Below are 10384 nucleotides of genomic sequence, written 5' to 3'. Positions count from 1 at the left end.
GCTCTTCCAATGTTCTCTTTGGAGACAGAAAGCCTAGGTCAAGAAGGAGTGAGAGAAGTCTGTAATAGCTATTCTATGGTATTAAACATTACTGTAGAATCTATATACATTGTTAAGGTAGTATAATTTCTTATCTTCCAAATGGAGAAGACCTTCAAAGTTGCATAGTGAAAGGGGCTGCATAAGCTTTCTGAGAGCCACAGTCCAGAAGTGGCAGGTCAGAAGGCTGGCACCAGAGGAGACAAGGGTCACCAAGAGATTCAAGTGGAGCCTAAGCTCAAAGGCTCCTCAGAACCCAGGACAAAGTGTGTTGTGGAAAATGTGGTGAGCAAGTATAACCTATATACAGCTCCATGGGAGGGAGGTAAGCCAAGGTGCCAAGAGGGAACACACAGAGGGGCACAGAAAGCGGACTGGACCCCAGACCTTGAGCAAACAGCCACAGCATGCCCTGAGCTGGCAACAGCAACAGAGACACATTTGATAGGCTCTAGGGTTTCATTTTTTCTTAGCCATTGTATCTTTAAATTCCTTTATATAAAAAGTTTATGAAGAGTCACCCCTAGTAATCTGTGGAATAACATTACTGCTAGTGCTGTTATCATGAGTCAAATGTCTCCTGGAGGCTGTCCTTACCCCAACCTTGACCTCACTCTGCCATCCTGGGTCACAAGTACCACCCTGCCCCCACCCCCCCGCCTCCTGCAGTTGAAGGATTTTCTCTCCTTCACTTTCTGTGGACTTCCCTTCTCGTCTTTCTCAGGTCAGTCCTTCCAGCCTTCCAATTTAACCTTATGTAACATGCTTTCACTCTGTTTCTTTCCATTTCTTTCTTCTTCTCCTTCTCTTCCTCCCCTCCTCCTCTGCTTCCCATCTTTTCTGCCTTTTTCTTTCCCCACCTTGTCCTTCTTTTTGAGTGTGTGCACATTGATGTGTTTTGTTGGATATGCTGCAGATGATGAACTAGTGTCTGCCAGATAATAACGCACTGAGATGGGTTACTTAGCCCTTCATTAATCATTCTAGTGCTGCTGGAAATTTTAGCAGCTAAGTTAGATCTTTTGTAAAATGTGTCCTTGGAGTTTCCTGTCACGGCCATCCCTAAGCCAAGTCTACACTCTATGTCTGCAAGAAGCAAAAAAAAAAAAAAAACAAAACAAAAAAAAACAAACAAACAGGAAGAGGAAAAAAGATTGGAACTCTGAAGTAACTTACACATAACAATCTCAAAAAATTCTAGCTGAATAAAGTGGACTCAGGATAGAGCATTTCTTTATTAGGAGGATTGTTCTGAGCTGGGATGGTTTCCTGTGGAAGAGAAAAGGGATGATCTCTTCTGCTATAATTTTTGAATTGAATAAACCTTTGTTTATCCTGGATGCTTTAAATTTGGCATGGGTGATGGCTTAAAGCAGGAAGTTGGACTTTAATCTTCTAAGGATCCTCCTAACCCTAAGTATCAGCCATCACCTCAATCTGAATACTTCCTCCCTGTTCTAATCCCAACCTAAGCTGGAAATCTGGAAGCCATGGGTGAGTTCTCCCTCCCAAAAAGCCTCAAAACAGTTCATTAGCAGATCCTGACCTGTCTTCTGTCTTCTTGTGTTTTAAATTCTTCCTCCACCTCTCCTGTTGCTGCTACCTTTGTTTTTTGGCTGGGTCACTAAAAGGACTCCATGCTGCTGGCCTCTAATCCATCTTTGCTGCTTCCTCAGTGATGCCATCACACCTTTCCTTGCTCACCTGCTTCTGCAGCTCATTGCTGCCCTCACAGCCAAGCCCAACCCAACTTTTCAACAAGATTCAGTGTCATTCATGAGCATCTCTAGGCTCATCTATAGCCACTTCCCAGCTCCCCTGGCTATACCCGTGTGAATGACTTGCAGTTTTGGAGGGGCCATTCTCTCTTTCCTCTTTGGCTTTTTGTTTGCTGTCCCTTTCTCTTGAAGGTCATACAAATCTTCATCACCCAGCTATTGCCCCAGGTCACCTGTCCCTGCTCTGCATTCTCCCTAACAGAGAGTTTTAGCAAAGCTCCTATCCCACTGTAGCATAAGGGCTGGTTTGTGTGGCCCTCTCCTCTCCTGACATTTGGGGGACCCAAACTATATCTTTCTGCTGAATTACCTGTGGGATTTAACAGCCTGCTCGTGCTGACACATAATCATCTATTATCTAGTAAATAGCATTCAAAATAATAGCTATTCTATGGTATTAAACATTACTATAGAATCTATACACATTGTTAAAATAGTATAATTTCTTTTTTTTTTAATTTATTTTATTGCATTTTAGGTTTTGGGGTGCATGTGAAGAACATGCAAGATTGTTGCATAGGTACACACGTGGCAGTGTGATTTGCTGCCTTCCTCCCCATCACCTATATCTGGCATTTCTCCCCATGCTATCTCTCCCCAACTCCCCACCCCCCACTGACCCTCCCCTATTTCCCCCCAACAGATCCAAGTGTGTAATGCTCCCCTCCCTGTGTCCATGTGTTCTCATTGTTCAACACCCGCCTGTGAGTGAGAACGTGTGGTGTTTGATCTTCTGCTCTTCTGTCAGTTTGCTGAGAATGATGCTTTCCAGGTTTATCCGTGTCCCTACAAAGGACACAAACTCATCGTTTTTGATGGCTGCATAATATTCCATGGCGTATATGTGCCACATTTCCCCTGTCCAGTCTATAATTTCTTAACTATGTCATGAATGCTTGCCCTGTTGCTCTGAAGACATTAAGAAACTCTTAAGACTGAGACAATAAATGACTCTTAAGTTATACAGCACGCCTAGTTTTTTTTATGTTTTACCTCTCATCTTCTCTGCAGCTCATGCTGCCTCACACGGGAAGAATGAAAAGGACTCAGAGTCAAAAATTTAGAGACAGCAGCATATGACTGAGAGAGAAATGACAGAACCAAAGCTGGGGATAGGAGTTTCTACCTTTGGGGATGCTACCTGTGTTGTACCACTCACTGCAATAGCCCATCTCATCCTTCTGAAGATGGGGCACTGGCTCTGTCCTTGTTCTCCCCCAGCGGGAGGGAGGCTCTGCTGACTGTAGGACATGTGTGCCTAACAAGATCAATGAAAAGTAACTGAAGTCTATGGCCATACCACCCTGAAAGTGCCTAATCTTGTCTGATCTCGGAAGCTAAGCAGGGTCGGGCCTGGTTAGTACTTGGATGGGAGACCACCTGGGAATACTGGGCGCTGTAGGCTTTTTAATTAACAAATAAATAAATAAATAAAAGTAACTGGAATGGACATAGCAAATAATTTTTCCGTAACCTGCTGACTTGGATTAATCCAAGCTTCCTGGAACACTGTGGTAAGATTTAGGGGCTGGCTCAGCAGACAACATACCAAATTAGTCAGCAATGCCTCCCATAGGATTGCGAAGGAGCTGCTGTGCTGCAGAGTCACTGTCCTCAAGTGGAGACTTTTATAAGTGGATCAGTTATTCCTCCTGATCTTTTGACATTCTCAACGGACATGTATTACATTGCTTCTCCCTGTCCACAGAGGGAGGCAAACAAGTTGGACAGGAAGAAGACAAAACCCCAAAGTTGAGGGCGAAGGGAGCAATCTCAAGAACACAACTTACTCTAGTCTCGAGAACGCCTCCCTGAAGCTTTGACCTCAAAACTTGAGATCCCCTGCTCACCTGGAAAACTTTTGCTTAGCCTGCAGACACGTTCAAAGGCAACGTTTTCAGCAAAGTTTTGTCCAGGCCCTTCCTTTCATGTTGCCTGTTCATGGAGCACTGGCCCATGTTGCTCACACACAGCTTGTGCAATGGGTCCCATACCATGCCTAGTCTCCACACAGTTGTCTCTTCCAATAGACATAGCACTCCTTGAACATGTGCCCTGTGTTTCATTTGACTCTGTGTTCTCAAAGATTCACCCAGGTCTTTCGATGGACTGTGGTTATAAATTGTAAGCTTTCTCAAAGGATAGTCTCAGGCATTGCCAATTATTTTTTATATCAGTGAGCATTATGGATACAGGAATACCTCTTTTATTGCACTTCACATTATTATTGCAGACACCATGGGAGTGTTAGTTTTAACAAATTGAAGGTCTATGGCAATCCTGCATTGGGCAAGGGTATTGGTGTCATTTTTCCAAAAGCACATGCTCCTTTTGTGTCTCCGTGTCTCATCCTGGCAATTCTCACAATATGTCAAACACGTCTGTTATTATTACATCTGTTATGGTGATCTGTGATTGATGATCTTTGATATTACTATTGTAATTGTTTTGGGGCTTCACAAACTGCACCCAAATTAGACAACAAACTTAATCTCTAAATGTTGTGTGCTTTCTGACTGCCTCACCAACCAGCCATTCCTTGTCTCTCTTCTTCTTCAGCCTCCCTATTCCCTGAGACACCATAATATCGAAATTAAGCCAATTAATAAGTCTACAATGCCCTCTAAGTGTTCAAGTAAAAGGAAGAGTTTCCTGTCTCTCACTTTAAATCAAAAACTAGAGATGAATGATTATGTTTAGTGAGGAAGGTATGTCCAAAGCCAGGATAGGCTGAAAGCTAGGTCTCTTGCACCAAACTGTTAGCCAAGTTACGAATGGAAAAAAAAAAAATCTCTTGAGGGAAATTAAAAGTGCTATTCCAGTGAACACATGAATGATAGGAAAGCAAAATAGCCCTATTGCTGATATGAAGAAAAGTTGAGTAGTCCAGAGAGCAGGTCAGACAACCACAACATTCTGTAAAGCCAAAGCGTAGTCCAGAGCAAGGCCATAACTCTCTTCAATTCGATGAAGGCCGAGAGAGGTGAGGAAGCTGCAGAAGGAAAACTGGAAGCTAGCAGAGGTTGGTTCATGAGATTTAAGGAAAGAAGCCATTTCCGCAACATAAAAGTGCAAGGTGAAGCAGCAGGTGCTGATGGAGAAGCTGCAGCAGGTAATCCAGAATGTCTAGCTAAGGTTATTAATGAAGGTGGCTACTCTAAACAAGGTTCTCAATGTATATAACATAGCCTTCTATTGAAAGAAGATGCCATTTAGGACTTTCATGGCTGGAGATAAATGCCTGGCTTCAAAAAACAGGCTGACTCTCGTTAGGAACTAATGCACCTAATAACTTTAAGTGAAGGCCAAAGTTCACAAATCCTGGAGTCCTTAAGAATTATGTTACCTCTACTCTGCCTGTGCTCTACGGATGTGAAAACAAAGCCTCTATGACAGCACATCTGTTTATAGCATGGTTTATTGAATATTTTAAACCCACTGTTGACACCTATTGCTCAGAAAAAGAGGTGATTCATTTCAAAAGGTTACCGCTTATTGACAATGCACCTGGTCACTCAGGAGCTCTGATGCAGATACACAGGAGATTTATGTTTTTGTGCCTGCTACCACACCGTCCATTCTGTAGATGATAGACCAAGGAGTAAAGTCAACTTTCAAGGCTTATTATTTATGAAATACATTTCACAGATTAAGAGCTGCCATAGACAGTGATTCCTGTAATGGATCTGGGCAAAGTAAAGAGAAAACTTTCTGGAAAGGATTCACTGTTTTAGATGTCATTTGGAACATTTGTGATTCATGATGGAAGGTCAGAATAGCAACATTAACAGGAGTCTAAATGAAGTTGATTCCAAACCCCACTGACGACCTTGAGAGTTCAATATTGTAGTGGAGGAAGGAACTGCAGATGTGGTGGAAATAGCGAAAGAACTAGAATTAGAGGTGGAGTTTGAAGCTGTAACTGAATTGCTGCAAAATCTTATGATAAAACTTAAATGGATGAGGAGTTGCTTCCTATGGATGAGCAAAGAAAGTGGTTTCTTGAGATGGCATCTACTCCTGGTTGGATGAACCTAGAAACCATCATTCTCAGCAAACTGACACAAGAACGGAAAGCCAAACACTGCATGTTCTCACTCATGAGTGGGTGTTGAACAGTGAGAAGACATGGACACAGGGAGGGGAACATCACACACAGGGGCCTATGGGGGGGGGGGGGGGGTGAGGGGAGGGATAGCAGGGAGTCGGGGATTAAGGTGGGCTAACATTAGGAGAAATACCTAATGTAGATGATGGAGGGATGGATGCAGCAAATCACCATGGCACGTGTATACCCTATGTAACAAACCTGTACATTCTGCACATGTACCCCAGAACTTAAAATACAATTTTTAAAAAAAGATGCTAGGAATGTTGTTAAAATGACAACAAAGAATATACAATATTCCATAAAATGAATTGATAAAGCAGTCCAGAGAGGATGAATTCCAATTTTGACAGAATTTCTACTGTGGGTAAAATTCTACCTAACAGTATTGCATGCTACAGAGAAATTTTTTGTGAAAGTAAGAGTCCACTGATGTGGAAAACTTCATTGTCTTCTTTTTAAAAATTGCAACAACCAGGCATGGTGGCTCATGCCTATAATCCCAGCACTTTGGGAGGCTGAGGCAGGTAGATTGTTTGAGCTCAGGAGTTGAAGATCTGCTTCAGGAACATGGCAAAACCTCATCTCTGCCAATTTTTTAAAAATTAGCCAGACATGGTGATATGCACCTGTGATCCCAGCTACTCAGGAAGCTGAGGTGGGAAGACCACTTGAGCCCGGGAGGTGGAGGTTGCAGTGAGCCAGGAACATGCCACTGCACTCCAGCCTGGGCAACAGAGTGAGACCCTGTTTCTAAAAAACTTTTTAAAAGTTAGCCAAGAATGGTAGTACATGCCTGTAGTCCTTGCTATTTGGGAGGCTGAGGTAGGAGGCTGAAAGAAAAGCATTACTTGAGCTCAGGAATTTGAAGTTACAGCGTTCTATGATTGCACCACTGCACACCAGCTGGGATGACAAAGCAAGACCCCATCTCACAAAAAAAGGAAAGAAATTGCCACAGCCACCCCATCCTTCAGCAACCAACACCCTGATCAGTCAGAAGCCATTAACATCGAGTCAGGACCCTCCAGCAGCAAAAATATTATGACCCACTGAAGGTTCAGATGATGGTAAGCATTTTTTTAGCACTGAATTATTTTTAAATTCAGATATGTACATTTTTAGACAAAATATTATTAAATACTTAATAAACTACAGTTAGTACATATATAACTTTGTATGTACTAGGAAACCAAAAAATATGTGTGACCTGCTTTATTGTGATACTTGTTTTATTGCAATGGCCCAGGACTGAACCTGCAATATCTCTGAGATATGCTTGTATTTTCTTTCTGGGTAAACTGAAACTCAGATCTCTTCATCATTTTGCTCTGATCATTTTAACCAATGGGACTTATTGATCCAATGGATCCAGTCCAGTAGATCCACTCTCCTGCTGTTCCTCACTAGAGACAGCTGGGCATGTTGTGCAAGAACAATTCTTAATTTGTGCTTTACCATGTCTATTATTACTTGCTCTAAATAGCACAACTGCAACTTTCCCCAATGTGCATCTGCCTCCCATCTCACTCTGGGAGGACACCACAGGCAGAATTGAGAGCCCAGTCTGGAGCAGGACCCACAGAAAGAAGATCCCAAAAATCCTATTTACTCTCCAACTGGAACAGCTCATGGAAAAGTAACTGCTGTGCTTTGGGTCAGGCAAATGAGGTGCAGCAACAGCACCAACCACAGAGAGGGATGTTAATTTCCCTAATTGATGGGGAGCTTCTATCATTTCAGAACATGCTTATTTTTCTGCAGTAAAACCAGGCCAATTTATTCCACTGCTTACAATGTCAATGTGCATTTGTGAAGCAGAGGTTTTCTCTGGTTGCTGACTTCTGGTGGGTAGCCCATCTCCAGGAAGCTGGATGGATATCAAGAGTTGAGATAAAAGTTCTAGAGCTGACAGTTTTTCCAAGGAGGGAGCAAAAAGAAACAGGCCTGTCTTCATGCAGGCTGTGTGCTAGAATAGAATGCCTGATGAGTAGTCAGGCTTTCATTGAGCATCTTCAGTCACCCAACATTGCAAAAGAGCCAAGGGCTATGGTCCAGATAGAAGGTCAAACACCCGTAACATTCTCTTAAGCCAAAGCCTGGCATCCTTTTGTCAGTGACCTCAACTTTCAAAGTCACTTTATCTGTAAAATGGGGATGATAATATTTGTCCTGACTCCATCGAAGACTTGTGGTATAGATGAAATAGTCAATACGAGAACACACTGTAAACTACTCTCTATCACAGCAGGCAATTTGCCCACAAACTCACACACACACATTCCCCATGGGCCTAGAATTCTGGGTAACTACCACCAGGCTGTTATGGCTTCTACAGTATTATGGGGAAAGAAGGTCACTTGGGACTCTAGCTCAAACTCCTGGTAAGTGAGGGGGCAAAAGGACCGGTTTTATAAAGGCTTCTGTGTCCAGCAACAAGGCATTGTTCATAACGTATCTCACTGAGTCTTCATAACACACCTGTGACGTGAGTGTTATTATCCCACTTTGGTTTGCAAACAAGTAAGCTGAGGCACAGAGAGTTGGCGCATACACAGATAATATGCCAAGGTTAGGGTTACAGCTAGAGTTCCAGCTCTCAAGTCCAAACCCCTTCCAATTTTGTAAACCAACTGCAGGGTAAATGCTCCCAACAGCAATAACTTAAGCATAGCCTTAGAATGGAATGGCCCTGTATGCAGATTCACCCGAAAGTGTGTTCCAAAGAAGGGAATCAGGAGTGGCCAACCCAGAGATTAACTCCTTGTCTATGAAGACCGTCTGAGCCTCTGCCCATTGCGTGCAACATGGCCATGCAGAGAATTGAGGTCCTCGGTTTTAGATTACATGAAAGTTGCCAGGTGGAGGTCATTAAGGGGAGGGTTTGAAGTGAAAATATTAAATAAACTGCATGCTGTTGGCAAGCAGTTGCAGTTTGTCTGTCCAGTCCACTGACACTGGACTATATATAAGGTGGATACGTTGTACAAACTACCACTAGTGGATTGTAGAAAGGTAGATATCTTGTCTAGCCCACCCCAGACCAATTCTGTACATCAGGCGGTTCTCCCGTCCAGCTCACCCCACTGGACTCTTCCCTGCATGCGAGCCCCTAATAAAATGATGTCTCCTTTGCTAGCTCTGGATCTTTTCTTCGACCTCTTGAACGTGGTGCCTCCCTATTGAGGTTAACAGGGATTTGGCGCAACACCAGCCTCCTAGTTGGGGGACAGTGAAGCAAAGGTGGCATATGTCAGGGGGGAAAGGAGATGGCAGCTAGCTCTCAAATGCTTTCAGTCTCCTCTTACACAACCCTCTGCCATCCAGGCCCAAGGTTTAAACACACACACTCAGATGGCACACCTTTTATTAAAGGAGGATGAGGCTACCCCACTTTTCCTGTCTTACTCTTTGCTCATTAATTTATTCAGTATTTGCTGAAGGCTTACTATTCCCCAGGCGTTGTCCTGGGCACTGGAAACCATGCACCACACACTAAAGACCTCTGTCCTCGTGCAGTTTATACTCATTAGCATTATTTGAAACTGTTTTGCTCATTTACTTATTTGCTGATTGTCCACCCAATGTACAAATTCCGTAACAGAAGGAACATTATCTTTTCCTCCACTGTCACTCCAGTGCCTAGAATAACACTGACCTCCAGAAGGTATTACTTAACATAACCTTCAAAATGGGAGTTGTTATTTTAGGCTTTTCCCTTTAAAGGCATCCTCCACCCGCTTCGGATCATTTACTCCGTTTATGTAGCATAAACTGACTTGAAGGGTGGAAACACTTTTTATCATTTTTCATAACCCTGAACTTGATAGGAATGTCAGGAACTGTCTGCCAGATTCTTTGGCTTCATCTTACAAATGCCTCTAGCAGATGCCTCCTAAAGCACAGATTGGGGGGGAAAGTGTTTATAGTATTTGACAAGTGAAAACACTACTGGCTGCCTTCTCGGCATCCATTTCCCTTCTCTTCCAGGCCAACGGAACCTCAGCTTTGTTCTCAGCCTAAACCCAGGCAGCCAGGAGCCTCTGATCACCCCGCCCCCAGCTCCCGGATTGGTCTAAAGGCAATCCTATTCCACAGTGATTGGTTCAGAAATGAGCATGTGATCTGATCCTAGCCAGTAACATAAGAGGGGGATTCCTCATGCCTAAAAGAGAACCACAGGAAGAGATGGTCTCTCTGGCTTTCCTGGGCATTGTTGTGAGTGGCTGCCTGGAACCCTGGGGATTACCTATTTTATTAAGAGAAAAACTCTAGTGAGGTAAGGGTCAGAGGGAGGTAATCTGCAAAGATACTGCACTGAGCACAAGCCACAGAGGAAATCAGACTGAGGGGCTTCCATGGCCCCAGGCAGGTGTGATGAATGTGTCTCCAGACTTAGATGAGGCGGGTGGCCCACAGTATTATTATGCTTTCTCCTTTCTAGGAATGAAAGCTGTAT

At 43.4% G+C, this 10384-nt stretch overlaps 1 pseudogene; it reads left to right on the top strand.

The window, feature by feature from the left end:
- Nucleotides 1-3103: 3103 nt before the first annotated feature.
- On the top strand, nucleotides 3104-3222 carry LOC116559089 (annotated as a pseudogene).
- The last annotated feature ends 7162 nt before the right edge of the window (nucleotides 3223-10384 follow it).

The sequence above is a fragment of the Sapajus apella genome, unplaced genomic scaffold (genome assembly GCF_009761245.1).
Source record: "Sapajus apella isolate SASKATOON/1434 unplaced genomic scaffold, GSC_monkey_1.0 scaffold22, whole genome shotgun sequence".
NCBI lineage: Eukaryota > Metazoa > Chordata > Mammalia > Primates > Cebidae > Sapajus > Sapajus apella.
The sequence above is the reverse complement of the archived record's forward strand: the minus strand, read 5'-3'. Positions and strand labels throughout refer to the sequence as shown.